Source organism: Silene latifolia, chromosome 3, assembly GCF_048544455.1.
Source record: "Silene latifolia isolate original U9 population chromosome 3, ASM4854445v1, whole genome shotgun sequence".
NCBI classification, from domain to species: Eukaryota; Viridiplantae; Streptophyta; class Magnoliopsida; order Caryophyllales; family Caryophyllaceae; genus Silene; species Silene latifolia.
The window spans coordinates 54,458,517-54,480,804 of NC_133528.1; the positions used below are offsets into that span (position 1 = coordinate 54,458,517).

The 22,288-nt window shown below is 40.9% G+C and overlaps 1 non-coding gene across 1 annotated transcript; it reads right to left on the bottom strand.

Moving 5' to 3' along the window:
* Nucleotides 1–21,927: 21,927 nt before the first annotated feature.
* LOC141650040 (small nucleolar RNA R71) lies at nt 21,928–22,034 on the bottom strand. Its single transcript, XR_012546103.1, has one exon. It is a non-coding gene; the product is annotated as a small nucleolar RNA R71 (small nucleolar RNA).
* Nucleotides 22,035–22,288: the final 254 nt, after the last annotated feature.

The following is a 22,288-nucleotide window of genomic DNA, read 5'->3' on the forward strand; positions in this document are numbered from 1 at the left end:
TAATTACAATAGGTGACACCTAATTAGGGCGAAAGCTAAGTTAGGAAGGCCCTAGGGCGATTAGAGACCGAAAGGGTATAATCGTAGGTTTAAGGACCGAAAGGTGACGACCTCGCTCTTCTTATCAACAATTTAATCGACTTAGTTGATCCGATAGTGTAACTACCACGGTAGACCGATTCCTAGCATATTTCTCTCTTTTATCTGATTTACCCCTGTTTTCCTTCCTTATTTTCTCTGCTTTACTCTTTTCCTTACTCTCACTAGCTTAGAATCAATCATTTAAAACCCCCCATTTTGGTTACCGAGACGAACTTAGACAAAGCTGACATCTTCCCATCTCCCTGTGGAGATCGACCCGACTTCCCTAGCTATATTAGTTAGAGCCGGTTGGTATTTTTGACAGGTATACGACTGACGTGTTAAATTTTGGCTCCGTTGCCGGGGAGGTGCCGCAATTTTGTGCTTTACTTAAGTTTGTCTCTCGTCTCAAGGAATTTATTCCTTGAGGCTAATCTCATTTTTGCAAAGTTTTGATTAGTTTTGCAGGTAATTCGTTGCTTTGTAAGTCTATTTGCCAGAATGCCTAATTCACAGGTTTATTCGATTGTTGAGCATATAGAGCCATGTGGTAGATGCGGCACGGAAGGGCATGACCCTATTGTGTGCATGGAAAGTGTAGAGCGCGTCCTTGCCTGCCAGAAGTACAAGCAAGGAGTTCCTTTTTCTCAGCTGTACGAAGAAATAAAGAATGTCTTTACTCCTTCTACGCCAGCGCCGCAACCGGTTCCTCCTTCTGCAAATGAAGAAATTGCTGAATTAAAGTCCTTTGTGATGAGCATATCACAACAGTTTGATGAGAAGTGAAATAGGAAAGAAACAGTCATAGCGGAATTGAGAGAACAAGTCGCGCAGTTAACACTCGCGAAAGACCAAGCCCAACTTCTACCGACATGCAATCCGATTAGAGTGACGAATCTCCTAGTTGGCCTTACTCAAGAGGGGCCAAAAGTACCAGAAGACGGGGTTTTGATAGCTGACGATGCCCCGGAGGATGATATAGATGAGTTTTTAGAAGAACTACTAGCTGCGTGCAATGCAGACACTCGATCGAGTGAAATATCAACTCGATCGAGTGAATTAATTCATCCCATCACTCGATCGAGTGATAATTATGGTCGATCGAGCAGTGCAGAAATTGGAGACGGTCGATCGAGTGATATTCTTACTCGATCGACTAAACTTGCTGAAGAACTCACTCGATCGAGTGATAAAAACGTTCGATCGAGTAAATCCGAAAAGGACATCACCCGATCGAGTAAGGAAAATGGTCGATCGAGTATATTGCAATGTGAAACCACTCGATCGAGTGGTAATTGTGATTGATCGAGCACCAGAAGTGGCGGATATCGTATTTTACTATCTAATTCCGCTACCGTATCATCTTCCCCTGCTGCGGAGATGTCACGCATTGATAAAGGTAAAGAGGAAGTTGCGGGTCCACTCATTGCTACTAGAGTGCCCTGTTGGGGTTGGTGTCCTTAACAGTTAGTGCAAGGACCTATAAACCTCTAAAAGGATCAAAGGGCATACTTTTGGTATTATTATCAGTTGATCCACGTTTATCAATAACGGTTGGCTTGCTAGATAAGTTTGACGTTATTGTCATACAGATGGCGGTGATCAACTGGTCCCTAAAAGTCACACCTATAGGATACGTTCGAGAGATGTGACGGTATGAAAATACTGTCATGTAGATGCCAAGATTGACTAACCAGTTAGTCCGAGTTATTTGACTAGTAATTAGTCAAATATGTGATGTTGAGATATTATATTTAATACGGATTAAATATCATGGGCTAAGGCGAATTAACCAGTTAATTCGTAAAATTAAATATAAAACGATTTATATTTAATTAAATGTATATTGAATATAATTATACAATACTGTTTTTGTCGGACACGAATTAATAATTCAGCTAATCCGTATTATTAGCTGATGCCTTAATTTCCGATAACCGATAACAGTTTATAATCAAACCGCGTCATATACATTTAGTCATTTGGGTATGGACTACGAGTCAAAATGAAGAGGAAATGGAAAAGCCCATTTCCTCCCCATGGACTCGGTTTGACCGAGATTAGGAGAACAAAAGGAGAGCTCCTCCTCTTGTTTAACCAAATCATCATTAGTGAAAGATAATTAGGGTTTCGAAGAGCATTCTTCTCTGTAGAAACCGAGATCTCACATCTCAAGCAAACTCACATCAGTTCTCCCAATATTGCAAGGCAATCGGAGAACACGTTCTAGCACAAGGGCATATCTCGGACAAGGTCTTGGGTGCAACAATTAGGAGGGAATCTCATTTGATTTCTGTTCTTTACGCCGCACTATAAGGACCCGAGGTTGATTCTAATTCCTTATCGTTTCTATATTGTATTTATGTTTTATGACGATATTCGCATGTTAAATTTACGTTATAGTCCTAAATTTAAAGGGTAGTATACGGATATTTACCCACAAGTGGTATCAGAGCGAGGCCACGTGAATTTTTCCATGTGTTTTTCATAAAACTATCTTGAAACGATTTTTGTTTTGTCTAAAAATCCGTGCGGCAGCAGTTATTTTCTCGGCAGAAATTTTTTTTCTGTTATTGCTGCAGTTTTGTTGCATTGGGAACCGTGTCCTGTTTACACGATTGCTCTTGTTGTTGTTTTGTCTCAAAAACCGTACCGTGACATGTTTTACACGGGTTATTTTCGTTTTGATTTTATGCATATTGTTATTTTACACGATCATTATAACAATACGTTAATGTCTAGCATTTTGGAGATTTGTTTTCAATCAGTTTTGATCAAAATAGCGTTTGTTTTGTCTCGCCAAAACTGTTTCACGAGGGTTTGAAGTTTTCAGAGGTTTTTGCATTCGATCGACCAAGGTTTTAATCGATCGAGTGGTTTTTCTGACAAGTTTTTGCTCGATCGAGTCCTTGTTGTACTCGATCGACCGCTTTAAAACTCCTTTGCTCGATCGAGGAGTCCTCGTACTCGATCGAGCAAGATTGCCGATATAAGTCCTCGATCGACCACGGTTCGTCGATCGAGTACCTCTGATTAGCATACCTCTCGATCGACTTGCGATTCGGTCGATCGAGCCCTCTGTCCCTCGATCGAGCTTATGTCCCTGGATCGAGGGATTTCGTCTTTGATGACTTTGAAAATTTGTTTCTTTTGATTTAAATTTTCTTTTGGCTTCAATATGTACTTTATACGGATATAGTACACTCGCTATGATTGTGAAACGGTTCACACACGTACCATTAAGTTATTTTAAAGCGTTTTTAAAGTAACGGATTGTAATGGATTAAAATTAAATGATAGAAGCGGTTTTATCACATGAATTTTAATCATTAAAAGGTGGTTTGGATAAATTTAACATAATTACGGAATTATGTCACGAATGAATTTGTTTTTAGTTGATGCATTTTTATTTATCGTTAATTATGAATGTTTTTGAATGCCTTTTATTACGTATTTATTTATTTATTTTGCAAACGGTTGTAACTTAGTGTGGCCTTAGTAGAACGTGTTACCGTAATGATGGAACACGGTCTTGGTTGTATTTTGAGATCTCGTATCTCCGTTTTGGATTTTTCACTTGTAATTACAGTTTTAATTAGAATGTAAATAGGTTTATTTTTGTAATTTTAATTGTAATTTTTGAGAAGACCAAAGACGGAGACCGGATGCTCACTCCCGCTACATGGATCAAGATGGAACAACAAGACAAGCTTCTTGGGTCCAACGGTGGATTCCAAAGTTGTATTTTGTTCTTTTTATTAGGATAGGCCACACTAGGAAATTTTATTTACGTATTGCATTCAATTATTTATTTTATCGTAACGATAGTATGCATCATATTCCGCCTAAAAACCAAACCACCTAATAATTGCATGAAAACTGACACATATAGAGGTCACGAGTTAGTTTTCATTGACATTCGTATGTCACACGTTTTTTAAGCCATCATCCAAATAAATTCATTCACGACAAACGCTAGTTATTCGTTCACTTAAAATGAATTATAATTTTGTTGATGGGATCTTCCTCGTATAAACAAAAATTGAGAACGGTCTTTATAGGTCAAACTCCAATGAGTCCCTTCTTCGTCGGTAGGCATAATATGACCCCTTCTACGTCGGGTAAGTTGGAACCGATTGACCTATTTTATCTCAACACTATGGTCACTCGTACGATCCTGTGACTATGGTGGACTATAGATAGGATTTACGGAAATCTATCGACCAAGAGTTCTTCCGGAAGAATTAGCTAAACAGTTGGCTTATCAATTTACAGAAATTGAGTCTTGGGATCACTTGTATCATTCTTGAGGGAGATCAATTATGCAAGTGCATTGAGTCTACACGTTAAAATGAATTTTAAATAGACTTAAATCACCTCGATGAGTTGCTTATTTCGTTTTTGTTTTTCTTTCTTTTTCAGTGTAGATCACGTTTTTAAACTGCTAAACTACAAATGGCTGGTTCTACTGATAACCCAATGCCAAGTGCCACATTGGACCGTGAGTCCTGGCTTAGGATCTTCATGAATAAGATGAATCAGTCTACTCGACTGAAGAATGATGGATCCAACTTCGCGGACTGGGAGGCGGCATTTCGGAATGCTGCCATTGCTGATGGGAAGCTCAAATATCTGATTGAGCCCATCCCACCAAACCCAGGCCCCACAGCTGAAATTAACGAAATCGACAAGTATAACGATTTCGCCATGGAAGCGGGTGCGGTAAAGAACGTACTTATTTTTGCAATGGAATCTAATTTGCAGAAACGCTTCATAGCTCAAAGTGCAAACAAGATTTTCACTACACTCACTAGGGAATTCTCAAAAGCACCGAGAATCGTGACCTATGAGCTTACCACTCGCTTCTTTGATGCGAGACTCGAAAGGGCCAACCAGTTAGCCCACACATTCTCAGCATGATTGAGAATGTCGAGAAGCTGGAGACCTTTGATTGTAAGATCAGCGAGAACATTGTTATTGACCGCATACTTCACTCACTCCACGATGGTTATTCGCAATTTAGAGCGAATTACTATATGAATGATTTGAAGAAAACTCTCCATGAACTGCACTCCCTCATCGTACAGACCGAGAAGGACATGAAGTTCAGTGGGAGCATGAAACAGGATGTTCTCGTTGTGTCAAATAAAGGAAAGGGTAAGGGCAAAGCTCAGGCAAACCTAGCAGTAGGTAAGGCGAAGTTCAAGAAGTCGGGCTCAGGTAAGAGTGGTCCTGGTGAGTCGAGTAACTCATCAGGCGTGACAAAGAGCAAGAATGAAAACATGGAATGCCATCATTGCCACAAGACTGGGCATTGGAGACGCACATGTCCTGTTTATCATGAGGACTTAAAGGCAGGTCGCGTTAAACCTGTTGGTATGTCTTCTCCTTCTACTTTTATTCATATGATTGAGATTAACCACGCAAGTTACGGAACTTGGGTACTTGATACTGGTTGTGGTTCTCATCTGTGTAATCATGTGCAGGGCCTCCGAAATCTCAAACCTCTCGTAAAGGGTGAGGTTGACCTGCGTGTTGGGAATGGAGCAAGAGTGGCTGCCATCTCAAAGGGGACATATGTGATCCAGCTTCCTAGCGGATTTGAGTTATCATTATATGATTGCTATTATGTACCCAGTCTTTCGAAAAACATTATTTCAGTTTCTGCACTTGACAAACTTGGTTTTTCATTTGTAATAGAAAATAATGCTTGCATTTTCTCATTACACGATATGATTTACGGCAAGGCAGTCTCCATGAACGGAATTTATGTTTTAGATCAGACCACCGAAATATTACACGTAATGAATAAAAAGTTAAAGGTTGGTGACAAAGATCAAACGTATCTATGGCACTGCCGTATGGGACACATTAATGAGAAACGCGTAAAACAGCTCATCAAACATGGAGCTATCTCGGCCTTTGATTTTCAATCATTTGGCACGTGTGAATCATGTCTCATCGGTAAGATGACTCGGATTTCCTTCAAAGGTGTTGGAATGCGCGGCTGGCGACCTATTAGGACTCATACACACGGATGTATGTGGCCCTATGTCAATCACCGCACGAGAAGGCTATAGGTATTTCATCACTTTCACGGACGATTTAGGTAGATATGGCTATGTCTACTTAATGAAGCACAAAAGTGAATCCTTTGAGAAATTCAAGGAATACCAGAATAGGGTACTGAGAACCTATTGGGTAGAAAGATTAAAACACTTTGCGTTCGGATCGTGGTGGCGAGTATCTTTCTCACGAGTTTGATCAACACCTCAAAGACGTGGGATTGCCCTACGTTAACTCCACTGGAACACCTCAATTGAATGGTGTGTCCGAACGGAGAAATCGAACACTACTTGATATGGTTCGATCCATGATGAGTCACACCGTGTTGCCCGACTCATTATGGGGTTATGCTCTTATGTCATTGCTCTAATACTTAACCGAAGTCCGTCTAAAGTGTTGACAAGACTCCATATGAACTATGGAAGGGAACGGTCCCTAACTTGTCCTTTATACGGGTTTGGGGCTGCGAGGCTTATGTCAAGTGGAGACACGAAGATAAGCTCGGCCCGCGATCGGTCAAGACATACTTTATAGGTTATCCTAAAGGAACACGTGGTCATTACTTCTATTCGCCAACCGAACAACGTGTTTTTGTTGCGGCTAGTGCGACATTCTTAGAGAAGGAATTTCTCGAGAATGCAAAGAGTGATAGAACCTTCGACCTGTCGGAGATTCCAGAACCAAACACCGAGCAACCATTGGAGGAACCTATTCCTTCAATCCCGGCTGCGGTGAACATTCCTGAGGAACCTAGAAGGTCGGGAAGAGTCTCTATTCCTCCAGACAGATACATTGGTATGGTCGAGGAACATGACATAGATGACGTTCTACTCTTAACGAGTAGTGAACCCGCAACCTATAAAGGTGCCATGACTAGTTCTGACTCAAAGCTATGGCTTGAGGCCATGCAATCCAAGATGGACTCCATGTATGAGAACAACGTATGGGATCTTGTTGACTTACCCGCTAAGGTTCGTCCCCTTCAATGCAAATGGCTTTACAAGATAAAGCATTCTGTGGAAGGTCAACAAGATATCCATAAAGCACGACTAGTTGCTAAAGGTTTCACCCAAGTGCCAGGTTTGCACTACGATGAAATTTTCGCACCCGTAGTCATCTTTGCGTTCCATTCGGATTATCTTAGCGATTGCCGCTTTTCATGACTATGAAATTTGGCAAATGGACGTGAAAACCGCCTTCTTAAACGGTTTTTTGGAGGAAGAGTTGTACATGGTACAACCCGAAGGTTTCATCGATCCAGTACATCCTAAGAAAGTATGCAAACTTAAGCGTTCCATTTATGGACTTAAGCAAGCATCAAGGAGTTGGAATCATCGCTTCGACCAAGTGATAAAAGAAAATGGATTTACTCGATCGATCGAGGAACCATGTCTATATATCAAGTCGAGTGGGAGCAAGATTGTCTTCCTAATATTGTATGTTGACGACATACTCCCGATTGGGAATGACATACCTCTCTTAACTTCGGTGAAAGTATGGTTGAAAAACCATTTCCGGATGAAAGATCTGGGAGAGGCACAAAGAATTCTAGGCATCCGTATCTATCGAGATAGATCACGACGGATGTTATCTCTCGATCAGAGTCTTACATAGACAAAGTCCTAGAGAGATTCAAAGCATGACTAACTCCAAGAAGGGGTTCCTTCCTATGGCTCCAGGGGTGCATTTGAGCAAGTCTCGGGCACCAGAGACAACGGAAGAGAAAGAGCGCATGACACGGATTCCTTATGCTTCGGCTATAGGATCAATCATGTATGCCATGATATGCACACGTCCGAACGTGGCATATGCATTGAGTATGACAAGTCGATTCCAACAGCAACCAGGTGAACCACATTGGTTGGCTGTCAAGAACATTCTTAAGTACCTACGGAGGACTAAAGATTGGGCATTGACTTATGGAGGCTCTCAAACGCTATGCGCAACCGATTCGCAGATGCTAGCTTCCAAACGGATCGAGATGACTCGAAATCTCAGTCTGGATTCGTTTTTACTCTTAATGGCGCTGCAGTCAGCTGGAAGAGTTCGAAACAAACTGTTACAGCAGATTCTACGATTGAGTCCGAGTACTATGCCGCGTCTGAAGCTACAAAGGAAGCGATATGGATGCGTCAATTCTTACATGGGCTCTCTGTAGTGCCTAGTTCGAATGACCCGATCACCATCTATTGCGACAATAGTGGTGCCATCTTCCAAGCTAAGGAGCCAAAGTCTAGCAACAAGTCTAGACATGTACAACGGAAAGCTCATCTAATCGGAGATTACGTGGAGCAAAAGGCGTAGTGATAGAAAAGATTGCTACTGAGATGATAACATAGCGAGATCCTCTCACTAAAGCATTACGACAAGATAAGCATGAAGGGCATGTCAATTCCATGGGAATTAAACGTGTTCCTAAGTTGTAGTACTCTTTTATGGATCAGATTCACTCTCTCTTGTACTCTATACGACATCATCGTTTTGATATTTTATATATATATTTTGTTTGTCATGTGGATTTGTACGACAAATTTTGAACACCACAAAGTGAACTGAACGAACATTATATCTTTTCAGTCCTTAATTGCCCACATGAGCTGATAACTCTGGCAATTATTTTGTGACGTTGGTTGATGGTGGGTTCAACGAGCCATAAGTCAACCGGTTGACTGACCAATCACAGAGGCGATTTATACGGATATTTCGTAGGACACAATTGTGACATCGACGTGGAGTCCTAAATGTTTTATGACATTCGGTGCCAGGTCGTGGATAGGACCTCCATGGTGATCCTAAGAGTCGATTCTTTTGACTATCGATTGTCTCTTGAGACTAAGGCGGATTTTGGGTGACTTTGGTTTCTTTCTCACGGTCATCCGTAACAGGGGGCCAAGTAGATTTTTTCGGGTCATTTCATGCGTGCTTAGATCGGAAGGAGTTCGAGTTGAAGGAAATATTCAGCCTTTATCAGTTACTCGATATTTCTCAGGGCCACTCGAGGAGTCAGAATCGAAATGCATGGCCATGCTCGGATACGGATTCGTTTTATCGGTTAAGTTACTCTCTAGTCGGGAAACCACTCTAGATACAGATCGATTGTAAAATACGACCTTTGTGGATCCAGATCGGCAAATTGTTTTACATTGAGTGGGAGAAATTTCAAATGAATATGAGAATCGGTTATCGCACATACACTTGTACGGACAAGTGGGAGTTTGTTGGAGCTTGTGTCCTCCAGTTAGTGCGGATAACGTCATTGCACATACACTTGTACGGACAAGTGGGAGCTTGTTGGGGTTGGTGTCCTTAACAATTAGTGCAAGGACTTATAAACCTCTAAAAGGATCAAAGGGCATACTTTTGGTATTATTATCGGTTGATCCACGTTTATCAATAACGGTTGGCTTGCTAGATAAGTTTGACGTTATTGTCATACGGATGGCGGTGATCAACTGGTCCCTAAAAGTCACACCTATAGGATACGTTCGAGAGATGTGACGGTATGAAAATACTTTCATGTAGATGCCAAGATTGACTAACCGGATTAGTCGAGTTATTTGACTAGTAATTAGTCAAATATGTGATGTTGAGATATTATATTTAATACGGATTAAATATCATGGGCTAAGGCGAATTAACTGATTAATTCGTAAAATTAAATATAAAACGATTTATATTTAATTAAATGTATATTGAATATAATTATACAATACTGTTTTTGTCGGACACGAATTAATAATTCAGCTAATCCGTATTATTAGCTGATGCCTTAATTTCCGATAACCGATAACAGTTTATAATCAAACCGCGTCATATACATTTAGTCATTTGGGTATGGACTACGAGTCAAAATGAAGAGGAAATGGAAAAGCCCATTTCCTCCCCATGGACTCGGTTTGACCGAGATTAGGAGAACAAAAGGAGAGCTCCTCCTCTTGTTTAACCAAATCATCATTAGTGAAAGATAATTAGGGTTTCGAAGAGCATTCTTCTCTGTAGAAACCGAGATCTCACATCTCAAGCAAACTCACATCAGTTCTCCCAATATTGCAAGGCAATCGGAGAACACGTTCTAGCACAAGGGCATATCTCGGACAAGGTCTTGGGTGCAACAATTAGGAGGGAATCTCATTTGATTTCTGTTCTTTACGCCGCACTATAAGGACCCGAGGTTGATTCTAATTCCTTATCGTTTCTATATTGTATTTATGTTTTATGACGATATTCGCATGTTAAATTTACGTTATAGTCCTAAATTTAAAGGGTAGTATACGGATATTTACCCACATGCCCTTCCCAGGTCGTCTGAAGGACGCAAAGATCGAGCAACAGTACGGTAAGTTTGTGGACGTTGTGAAGAACCACCAGGTAAGTGTCCCTTTTTCCGAACTTGTTACTCATGTGCCTACTTACGCTAAGTTTATGAAAGATATTGTGACGCGTAAGAGAAATTTAAGTGAATTTGAGACGATTTCATTTATGGAAGAGTCTAGTAATTTGCTTTTAAATAAGGGTCCACCTAAAATGAAAGACCCGGGCAGCTTTTCTATTACCTGTATTATAGGCAACGTGGTCATTGATCAGGCTCTTTGTGATTTAGGAGCCAGTGTTAGCGTCATGCCCCTTCCTGTCTGCAAGTAACTGAACATGAGTCATTTTAAAGTTACTAACATTACCCTACAGATGGCTGATAGATCTGTTAGGAAGCCCTTAGGTGTCTTAGAGGACGTGCCTATGAAAATAGGCAAGCTCTTTATCCCAGTAGATTTCATTGTTTTAGATATAGCTGAGGACACCCGGACCCCAATTATCTTAGGAAGACCTTTCCTTTGTACAGCTGGGGCTGTTATTGATGTCAGACAAGGGCGTTTGACTCTTGCAGTAGGGGATGACGCGATCACTTTCAGTCTGCCTAGTACTTTGGCTCGACCAATGATAGAGGATACTTGCTATTCGGTTGATATTATTGACGAGTCTATTTATGACTTTTGGTCGGGTTCTCTTATGAAGGACCCACTAGAAGCTCTTATGCTTTTTGATGAGTGTGCAAATTGCCCAGACGACGATGACGCTGTGTTGGATTTGCTTGTTGATGATTTAGATGAGCGCGAGGGAGAGCAAGTGGAACAGATGATTAGCACTCTTTGCTCCATTGAGGTAAAGGTACCAGAACGTAAGCCTCTTCCCTCTCATCTAAAATATGTTTTCTTAGACGATACTGAGCAATATCCAGTCATTGTTAGTGCTAAGCTGGATAATGATCAGCTGACTTCTCTGTTAGCTGTACTTAAGAAAAACAGGAAAGCAATGTGTTATTCACTGGACGACATCTAGGGAATCAGTCCCAATGTTTGTATGCACAGGATAGAGCTGGAGGAAGATCACAAACCTTGAAGACAGGGTCAGCGCCGGCTGAACCAGAAGATGCAGGATGTTGTGATGGCTGAGGTAATGAAGCTGCTAGACGCAGGTATTATTTATTCTGTCGGTAATTCTAAATGGGTGAGTCCAGTACAGGTGGTTCCAAAGAAAGCAGGGATAACTGTAATTAAGAATGATAAGGATGAATTAATACCTACTCGAGTAGTGACTGGTTGGCGGATGTGTATAGATTACAGACAGCTTAATGCCGCTACTAAGAAAGATCACTTTCCCCTTCCTTTTATTGATCAAATGGTAGAAAGGTTAGCTTCTCATAAATTTTTCTGCTATTTAGACGGGTATTCAGGGTTCTTTCAGATCCCCATTCACCCAGACGATCAAGCTAAGACTACATTTACTTATCCTCAGGGCGTGTTTGCTTATCGCAGGATGCCTTTAGGTTTATGTAATGCCCCTGCCACCTTCCAAAGGTGCATGATGGGGATATTTTCAGAGTATATTGAGTCTATTATGGAAGTTTTCATGGACGATTTCAGTGTTTATGGAAGTGATTTTTCTAACTGTCTATCTAACCTTGATAAAGTGTTGCAGCGCTGCATTAAGGTTAATCTTGTACTTAACTGGGAGAAGTGCCACTTCATGGTCAACGAGGGAGTTGTCTTAGGGCACTTAGTTTCTGATAGGGGAATAGAAGTTGATAAAGCAAAGGTGGAAGTGATTCAGCAATTACCACCTCCTGTTAATGTTAAGGGGGTGAGGAGTTTCCTTGGTCACGCCGGCTTTTATCGCCGGTTTATCAAGGACTTCTCAAAAATTGCTAAACCACTTACACAACTGCTACTTAAGGATGCCCCTTTTGTGTTTACTGATGAGTGTCTTTCTGCTTTTCACAGGTTAAAGCAGGCTTTAGTCTCTGCGCCGATCATACAGCCTCCCGACTGGGACTTGCCGTTTGAGATGATGTGTGATGCCAGTGACTATGCACTAGGAGCGGTGCTGGGCCAAAGGAAAGACAAAGCTTTGAACGCGATTTACTATGCGAGCGGAACTCTGGATGAGGCTCAAGTGAAGTACAATACCATGAAAAAGAGTGCTAGTTTGTAGTTTATGCCTTAGAGAAGTTTCGTTCTTATTTAGTTGGGTCGAAGTTATTCTTGTTTTTCGACCATGCAGCTTTGAGGCATCTTCTTGCTAAGAAGGAGGCTAAACCACGGCTATTGAGATGGATACTCCTTCTTCGGGAGTTTGATTTGCAGATCAAAGATAAGAAAGGAGATGAGAACGTTGTGGTGATCACTTGTCGCGACTGATGCGACAAGAAGGGGAAGATTCCTTACCTATTGATGACTCTTTCCCTGATGATACTTTAATTGCTCTTATATCGTCTATTGTTAACCAAGAACCTTGGTATGCAGATATAGCTAACTTCGTTGTCGTGGCAAGTGCCGCCGACCTTTCTCATCAGAGGAAGCGTTTTCGTATAACGCTAAGCGTATTTCGGGATGATCCTTATTTGTTTAAGGAATGTGCGAGACGGTCTCTACGAGACGGTGTATTCCGCAGTGGGAGGCCAAAGTAGTCCTAGAAGGCTGTCACTCCTCTTCCTATGGTGGTCACCACGGTCCATCGCGCACCGTGGCTAAGGTACTTCAGATCTGGTTTTTTCGGCCTTCTTTGTTTCGATGCTAAGTCTTTTGTTTGACTTGTGATGCTTGCCAACGATCGGGAACATTTCAAAGAGACATGAGATGCCACAAAACGGCATCTTAGAGGTTGAGGTTTTCGATGTCTGGGGCATTGATTTCCAAGGGCCGTTCCCGTCTAGTAAAGGTAACAGGTACATCTTAGTGGCTGTAGATTACGTGTCCAAATGGGTTGAGGCAATTGCTTCACCAACATTGTGATGCCAAGACCGTGATAAAAATGTTCAAAAAAGTCATATTTCCCCGATTTGGTGTCCCTAGGGTCGTCATTAGTGATGGGGGAATGCACTTTAAGGAAAAGAAACTAACTTCTATTCTGTCTAAAGTTGGTGTCCAACACCGGCGTGGTTTGGGGTATCATCCCCAAACTAGTGGTCAGGTTGAGGTCTCTAACCGCGAGTTGAAAGAGATCTTGTCTAAGGTAGTTTCTAAATCACGGAAGGATTGGAGTCTTAAGTTAGAGGACACATTATGGGCCTATAGAACTGCCTTTAAGACACCAATTGGTGCATCACCTTATAGGTTAGTTTATGGGAAATCGTGTCACTTACCTGTTGAATTCGAATGTAAGGCTTGGTGGGCAATTCGCGAGCTTAACTTTGATTCTAAGTTGTGTGGTCAGAATCGTCTTTTGCAGCTAGATGAGTTGGAAGAATTTAGGCTTAATGCCTATGATAGCTCGCGCATTTACAAAGAAAAGACGAAGAGATGGCATGACAAGAGAATTCTACCTCGAGAGTTCCACGTCGGGCAAAGGGTGCTGCTGTTTAATGCCCGATTGAGATTGTTTCCTGGCAAGCTCAAGTCCAGGTGGAGTGGTCCTTATACGGTGACAGCTGTTACCAAATTTGGATCCGTGGAGCTCGAAGATTCCGAAGGTCATAGGTTCAAGGTGAATGGCCAATATGTGAAGCATTACCACGAGGCGAATGAGGCAGACAATCGTGTTGAAGTCTTGTACTTTGACGAGCTAGACGCGCCAGTTAATTGATGCCAGAAAGGTCGTGCGGGACCTCATAAACCAGCGCTCTTCGGGAGGCAGCCCGGACTGTTTTATTGTACTTTTGTTGAACTTTTTATTTTTCTTTAGCTTTTTGTTGTACTTTAGACGCTGTTTTACGAACTTTTTATGCTTTTCTTGCTTTGAAATGCGTATTTTGCAGGCTACTTCACTCGATCGAGTAGTTTTCTGCTCGATCGAGCGCTTTTTGGGGTAATTTCCACTCGATCGAGTGATATTCCTACTCGATCGACCAAAGCAGAAATCGCGTTCACTCGATCGACTGGTTTTCTACTCGATCGAGTCCTTCCATATTCCAGTCTACTCGATCGAGCCATTCCAAGTTGCTCGATAGAGCAGTTTCGTCTTCCAGCGGCTGTTTTACGTCTATCGAGCTACTGCTTGACTTTCCTTGACCTCCCATGCTCATGGTCGGTTTGGGGAGGTCCCTCTTTATGACGTTTTGTAAGTTTTCCGACTCCATTTCTCCTTTACTTTTCAGTTTGCATTTCTTTCTCTATTTTTGGTACAATGAGGGCATTGTATGGTTTGGTTTGGGGAGGTATGCATCCATATCTGTGTCTGCATGTTTTTCTTGCATTTTCGTCTGCACGTTTATTTATTTTCGCATGCATCGTTGTTTCAATTAATTCAAAAAAAAAAAGATCATAAAATTCAAAAATTTTCATGTTTAATTTGAGTCGGAACGTTTGAACTTTGACGCTACATTGAATCCTTACTTGAGCCTTGCATATTCTTGACATTTAGTTGGCGTGATTATGTGCATGATCTACGAGTTTCTGTTTCTCTCTTATCTGAACGAATAGACTTGGTTCATCATATCGGCAAGCTACATTATATTCTGAGGTTAGAGCTTTATAAACTGGTGACATTCATGACCGGTTTCATTTAGGATGTGAGTTGTACTCTCTTTAAGGCATGTAACATTAATTTGCATAAGCATGAGTCTGGTCTTCTTAATACCTGTATGCATTCGGTCTGTGGATGGTGACACATGTTAGGAGAGGCAGTTCCCTTTGTTTCATTCCACCCATGAGCCTCACATAGCCAAATTGCCTTTTTGTCCTATCAGCTACTTTCTATAATACTTCCTACCCTACCCGAGCTAGTGACGAGTAGTTGTTCGAATGTTTTATTGCAATATGGTCATTTTATCTGATTTCAGAAGATGGTGGAAGAATTGAAGGGAATGAAAGGAAAAGAATTGTTAAAAAAAAAAAAAATTGATGAAAAGAAAAAAAAATAAGTTATGTGAAAAAAAACAAAGAACGAGAAATTGTATGTATAAATTTTACTCCTATGTTTCACCTATATCTTATGGGGAGTTGACGAGTTTTTGGTGTTTCGTGAGTTTAGTGCATGGAATTAGCACTGTTTTATTTTGTTATATTGAGTATGAAGACGGGATACAGTTATATTTGGATTCGTTGTTGCTAGCCTGGCTATTAACCCCACATATCCAAATTCATTTTAGTCCCCTCTTACCCATTACCTCACTTACCCAAATGTAAGTCCTCGGCATGTGTCTTGGTCACTAGTATGGTTGGAATGCATATGTATGGTTGTAGAGACTTTATTCATGTTAACTGCATGCATGTTCTTATAGGTCGAGTTAGGTGAGTGTCTTTACTTCTGTCTATCTTTCACATATATACTCACCTTGTGCCTAAATTTGAGTGACGAGCGACCCGTGAGAGTCCGATATCTTTTGAACCTTGCAAGGTCGACAGAAGTATGAGACTAAGTACACACCACTTGAGAAGACATGTCTCACTCTTGTGTGGGCAACGAAGAAGCTACGCCATTATATGCTTAGCTATTCCGTCAAGGTATACTCAAAAATGTATCCTGTCAAATACAACAACAACAACAACAAAAACAACAACAACAACAACAACAACAACAACAGTAACAACAACAACAACAACAACAACAACAACAACAACAACAACAACAACAACAACAACAACAACAACAACAACAACAACAACAACAACAACAACAACAACAACAACAACAACAACAACAACAAAACAACAACAACAACAACAACAACAACAACAACAACAACAACAACAACAACAACAACAACAACAACAACAACAACAACAACAACATTAGAGCCTTAATCCCAAAATAATTTTGGGGTCGGCTGTCAAATACATTTTCGCAAAATCTGTTTTAAATAGACTTTTGGCAAGGTGGGCTTTGATGCTCTTAGAGTTCGATCTCAAATACGTACCCCTGAAGGTCATCAAAGGACGAGTAGTAGTGGAATTCTTCGCAGACAACCCCATTCATGATACCCAAGTTGTAGATACGTGGTCATTTCCAGATGAAGACATTTTGCACACCGACGCAGAATCATGGGACCTCTAGTTTGATGGGGCTTCCAATCTAAGAGGGTATGGTATAGGAGTGTTACTCATTTCTCCTGAAGGTGAGCATACACGAATTTCTGTCAAACTCGACTTCGAGGTGACCAATAATGCAGTAGAATATGAGACTTACCTCATCGGTTTACAAGCAGCAGTCAGTTTAGGTATCAAAAGACTTCAAGTCCACGGCGACTCATCTTTAATCATCAATCAAATCACTGGATCTTGGAAAATCTGAAGTGAAAGTCTTGCGCCATATCAAGCCAGGATAGATCAAGTGGCTCAATTTTTCGACCAAGTCATTTACCTACATTTACCTCGAGAAGAAAATCAGTTTACAGACGCTTTTGCGAAACTTGCATCTTTGATCAACATGCCTGACAGTATGATAGAGATGCCGTTATGTATTGAATGACGGTCTAAACCAGCCTATGTGCATTTTCTCACTGATGAAAACAAAAATCAAGAGGAGCCTTGGTATCAAGCCATTCTAAACTACAAGCTCAACAGCATATACCCACCCGATATGGATAAGAGGGGACAACGAGCGATTTGCCTATTAGCATCTCAATGTGTCCAAAATCAAAGGGAGTTATACAAAATAATGTCACAAGGCATCATCTTGCTTTGCCTTGATCATTCAAAAGCAAAGAAAGTTATAGAAGAAGTCCATGATGGAGAATGCGGTCCTCATTTGAGTGGACCAGTAATGGCAAAGAAAATCATGCGTCTAGGATACTATTGGACAACGATGCAGGTGGATTGCATCTGTAACACCCGCTTCTTACCCAGCCAAGGTAATTGGGAGATGTTACCTTCCCGGTTTCCCGAGGCGGTGAAATCGGAGTCGTAATTGAGAAACAATTAACATAAATGAAATATTTAGTGAATTACATAGACATAAATGAATAAATGAAACGAATAAGACAACTCATGACTACTAAACTAATCTAATCAACTATGCATCAACTCGAATGTGATCACGGCTCGTCCCTTCTCCCGCATGCTACCAAGGCTAACCTGTAAACAACTGCTCCCCATATGATCGGAAATATCATATGGATGGACACAGGGCACCCCGGAAATAGGTGACATTTACACGGACATAACAAACATTACTTTTAATACACATACATAAGACATGACTCGATAAGTGTAGACGCGACATAAATATGTGAGTGAGACTCGATTATATGATCACCATACCGGGACACGCCCAGACGTACCCACAACCACCGGTGCCAGAGACACGCCCATGACACCACACCTCACACAAAGGTACCGGGACACGCCCAGACGTACCGGGTCCGGAAGCATACCGAATCCTTTGCCAGACGTCGTGCCTCAACCACACGAGTCCTTCCGTGGCTCAAGCCATTAATGTGAACATCCCCCTTGGAGTGGGAAGCTCCAAGGAGAGACCCGAGCGAAAGACGGTTTCCCAACCGTCTTACGTCTCCTCAGCAATCAAGTACCACCACCAATGACCTCCAACACAGCACAATCATAACCAAACATGACAAATGGAAGAACAATATTTAACATATGACTAATTCATGAATTCAATCCCACATGTTATGAACAACAACCCTTCGGATACCCCCATGACATGCCAACCGACTCATGAATGTACTATCAAGGAAAGACACCCAAATATGCATACACAATATTGAAACCGAGTAGGATAACCTACCTTTTAGCATAATCCATAAGCTAGTCGAAATCACCAAGTATCCATATCATAAAACCGTTAAATCCTACATAAATCATATAATAACTATCACAAATCACCCTATATTATAATACAATACAAACCCCTTATTATTAGTCACTAACTACTCATATTACATAACAAAATACTAATTAATCTCACTTAGTAAACCCTAACTCGAGATTAATCATAAGACAAAGAGGAAAAGGTGAGATTTTGACTTACAAAGGTAGATCAGGGATTAGGAGGGGTGTTCCATCATCAATCCAAGCTTTAAGGCCAAGGGGAAAGTTTAGGGAGCATTTAGAGAGAGGGGAGAGTGTTTTAGAGTAAGAAGGAAGGAGAAGAAGAATTAAGGGAATAGGGTTTGGATAAGATGAAATCCCGAAATATCATTTCTCGGGTACAGCACAGTGCCACTCGAACGAGTGACCGGTTCACTCGACCGAGTGGCACTCACTCGGTCGAGTATACTCCTCACTCGCCCGAGTGCCAACTAACTTGGTCCACTAAGGGTTCTACTCGGTCCACTGAAGGTCTACTAGGTCTAGTTAAGGTCTTACTTAGTCTCGTAGGAGGGGTCATCCTTTACTTCTCAGTATACGTGGGTTCCCTCACGTGTCTCTAGGTCCTTTGTGGGTCCAAAATTATCCGAGTATTACAGCATCAAATACGTAAGGCATTGCAACAATTGCCAGATCTTCGGGAATGTGCAACACGTTCCACCATCTCTACTATATACGATGACATCTCCTTTGCCATTTTCCAGTTGGGGAATTGACATCATCGGGAAGATCACTCCAGCTGAGACGGGTGGTCATTGTTTCATTTTGGTAGCCATCGACTACTTCACAAAATGGGTCGAAGCAACGTCGTATACTACTCTGACATCTAAGCATGTGGCTAAGTTCGTACAAACCAATATCATTTGTCGATATGGAAGTCCACATGAGAAAATCAGTGACAACGGGTCCCATTTTCAAGCCGAAACCGAACAGTTGTTGGCTAAGTACAAATCAAGCATCATCATTCTTCGCCCTACCGACCTCAGACTAATGGTGCAGTAGAGGCAGCCAACAAAAATGTCGTCATGATCCTCAAGAAAATGATCGACAATTATTGAGACTGGCCTTGCAAGATACTCGTCTGATGTAACTCATATTTGAGCACATTTAGTCCCCGAATTAACCTCCTTCCTATGCTTTTTAGCACATATTTGGGTCATTTATTATCTTTAGTTTCCCATTTTTCATATTCTTTGAGGTTTTGTGTCCTTGGTAGGAGAGGATGGCTAACCTTGCATTTATGAGGCGAAATGGAGCTAAATGGATCGCATCTAATGACCAAGCATCAAAGAGAAGACCGACACTAGAGGCTTAAGTAGATAAATAAAGTGAAATGGGCAATGATGAAAGGATCCTTGCATCCCTAACACGATCCTTGCGGATTGTTGAGGAGCCAATCATGAGGACTACTCTGCCCAAGGATCCGAGCGGCCGAGCATGATCTGAGCATTCCAGAACACCAGGATCCGAGTGGTTTGATCCCAGGACGAGCGGGTTGAAGCGCCAGGATCTGAGCGTCCCCTCCCTGATCTGAGCACATATCAAGATAGAACAGCCCATGCTATAGCACAGGACGAGCGGATTGTGACAGGACTAGCAAGGAGGATCCGCGCATTTCCCTCGGGAATAGCATTTCCTCAAGTTTTTTTAGGGTCTTAATAGTCATTTAAGCCCTTAGTAACCCTAATCCTTGTACCTAATCTTTAGTATAAATACCCCTTTGTACTACCTAGGTTAACATCAACTCTTAATCCAATTTTATGCTCTCTTAATTCAATCTTAATACTCTCTTAAATTAGTCTTAATTTAGTTGTAATAAAATTCTCAATATTAATCACATCTTAATCTTTCCTTAATTTCTCTATTGTTCTTCCTTTTATTTGGGTAATTAGAAGATTATTTGGGTTTATTTGAGGATTGACAACCTTCCATCAATCATCAAGTATTTCTATTATTCTTTGCTTTATTATTTGGATCATTTCCATAGGTATAATTCCTTTTTACCCTTGTTTAATTATTGTTATTCATCATGTTTTGCTTTGCTAGTATGATTGACAACCTTATTAGCATGCTAAACTTGATTATGAGTGAGTAGTTTCTTTAGCTAGGGTTAATGGGGAATTAAGGGAAACAAACATGGGGATTGATCTATGCTTAATCTAATATGTTTTCATAATTAATTTGCTTGCTTGTTGTGATTTCAACCTATGCACATGTTATGTTTGATGAAATGCGAGCCTATGAATCCTTGCATTTTTTTTACCATCCCTTATCTTTTCAATGAGTCTTGTAAGATATAAACCAACTCGAGCCTCATTAGACAATGCATAGAGTCGAATAGGAAGGATTAAGTTGACTTGTAGGTTTTGTACAGTCTAGACGACTCGGCTCCGGGACCCAAACCTTCTTAGGGATTGTAAGATATACACTAACTCGATCCCACCACAACAATAAGTGCTTGCATCTAATTGAGAACATGTTTGTATGATCTACTCCCATGAATCCCCTATAAACCCATGACACCCTAGTTCCTTTAATCATTTTTTTTACAAACCACTTTAATTACTTTGCTTTGTTTTCATTAATTTACTTTAATTTTGTTGATTAGTTTAGATTACACATCACCTCAACCCAACTTCTGACACCCTAAGATATAACTATTTGCAATTGAGAATCCTACATAAAGTCCCTTGGGATCCGACCTTTACTTACCTCTTTATTAAGAGTAGTTTGTGAAGTTATAAATATTGTTTTGGTTGGTAGCTTTTGACGACGAGTTATATCCACACCAAAAATGGCGCCGTTGCCGGGGACGGTGTTAAATTGATTTGATTTTCATTAATTGTTTTTAGTAGTGTCTTTCTTTACCTTGGGGAAGTCAATCTCCTCAAGGTTGTTCTAATTTTTTTCGAGTTGTTTGATATTTTGCATGACTAGGAGATCACAAGGTAATCCATTACCTATTGATCTTGAAATTGAAAGGACCTTAAACAATAATAGAAGAGTTGCTAGAGGAACTTCAAGAGTCGTAGGTATTGGAGAGATTGTGGACATTCAACCAAATAACATTGAGTTTACCAACCCTTTTGCAAGAGAAGGAGAGTATAACCCAATTCCAAACCACCCACAAAATCAACCTACAATGTCTAAATTTTCATCACGTTCCATACCAATCGAGGAGAACCTACCAAATGGTACTCCTACACCACCACATTTAACCGGTAATTTCATTGCCAAATCCGCATTCATACAATTAGTTGAGAGAATTCAATTTGGAGGGATGCTTAGTGAAGACCCACATTCATATATGGAGACTTTTTGTGATTATTGGGATGCGATTTCTCAAACCGGAGTTACTCAAGACCAAATCCGATGGGTATTATTTCCTTTTCCTTTTTCTTTGATCGGTACCGCAAAGCAATGGTTGAAAAGCCTAGACAAGGCTACCCTTGGTATTGATTCATGGAAGAAGTTAGCACTTGCTTTCTACAAGAAATTCTATCCTCCGGAGAAGACTAATATGTTGAGAGACCAAATCACCGGCTTCAAGCAAAGAGATGAAGAATAATTATATGAAGCATGGGAGAGATTCAAGGACACTTGTCGTTCTTGTCCACACCATGGACTTAGCGAGTGGTTCCTTGTGCAGCAATTTTGGAACGGTTTATATGTAGACTCCCGCAACATTCTCAATATGGGATCCAATTAAATGTTTACCGAAGTTGATGACAATCAAACATAGGCCAAAATCAAAGAGATAACGGTTCATGATTCCCAATATAGTAGGCCTCGAAAGGCCACTAGAGGAGGAAAGCATGAGGTAGATTCCATCACACAATTGGGTGCTCAACTAAGTGCTTAAATTGACACCATCAATTTGA